The sequence below is a fragment of the Poecilia formosa genome, unplaced genomic scaffold (assembly GCF_000485575.1).
Source record: "Poecilia formosa unplaced genomic scaffold, Poecilia_formosa-5.1.2 Scaffold1248, whole genome shotgun sequence".
Classification (NCBI taxonomy): domain Eukaryota; kingdom Metazoa; phylum Chordata; class Actinopteri; order Cyprinodontiformes; family Poeciliidae; genus Poecilia; species Poecilia formosa.
The window spans coordinates 5,449-6,665 of NW_006801187.1; positions in this window are offsets into that span (position 1 = coordinate 5,449).

Genomic DNA, 1,217 nt, shown 5'->3' on the forward strand with positions numbered 1-1,217 from the left:
GAATATGTACAAATATGATAAGATGATATGAAGTCTGAACAAACGTGCAAATTTGAACATCCTAACAAGTTTGATGCATTAATATGTTACACCATCGTTTACTGGTTCACTCCAGGTGACAAATACAGTGAACCCTCGTTTTTCGTGGGGATTGCGTTCTGAAAAGAACCCGTGATGGGCGAAATCCGTGAAGTAGTTACCTTTAATTTTTACACCTGTTACATAGGATAATTAAATACTCTACACTGAAACCAAAGAACAAAACCTGTTTTCAGGTCAGCGGATGTGCGTGTGCATCAGTCGGGCCTTAATGTCATCCAGAGTGGTGTCATTAAAGCCGTCTCCTAAAAAGCTGCTTTGCGAGATTCACAGTTGTATCTACGGTAGAGCAATGGATCTTCTCAACCGAGCATCCGGTTGGGCTTTGCACTGCCTCTGGCCACAGTTTTCTCCAGCAGGCATTCAAAGTTTCAGTTTCCATCTCCTGAATGGCCAAGCTGTATTGCATATATTTAAATACCATAGTGTTTTGGCACACAGGTACAGAAGAAGTGCGGAGACTGTTTAGTCAATCAGGACGCAGAACACAATGCACTGCGAAAAAAAACAAAATGCACAAAAAAATCCGCAAAGCAGCAAGACCTTGAAAGGTGAACCACGTTATAGCGACGGTTCACTGTACTAGGAAAAAGTTAACTTAAAAGGTGCATTGAGAAAAGTACACATTGTGTCCTATGTGAGATCAGTTAGCACAATACAGGAAGAATGATAGCACACAGGATCAGCGTTAATGATTTTGTTATAATTTGAATCCATGCAAAATAAATTACAGTATCCAGGACCACTTAATGTTGATGGGGTTTGGCTAACCAAAATATCCGTGAAAGAACACAGTGACACTCAGGAGGATGATGACATTTGCATTGACAATGTTCCTCCAGAGAGGCTTCTCTGTTGTATCTGTTAGCTGCTTCTTCAGTTCTGCTTCCTCCTCTGGAGTAAGTTTTGGTGCTTTTTTGTTCTGCTCCAGTCCGCAGAAGCACATTAGCGCTTTCTTGAAGAAATTTGGCTTTTTCTTAAGTTCTGGAATAAAGGCAAAGAGATTTTTGTATCAAAATAAAGTCATGTAAAATCTACAGCTATCTTTAAAAAACTTCAATCTTAAGAAGTGTAAACTATGTGTTCTGTATACCTTCTACATCCATTTTACTGTCGTC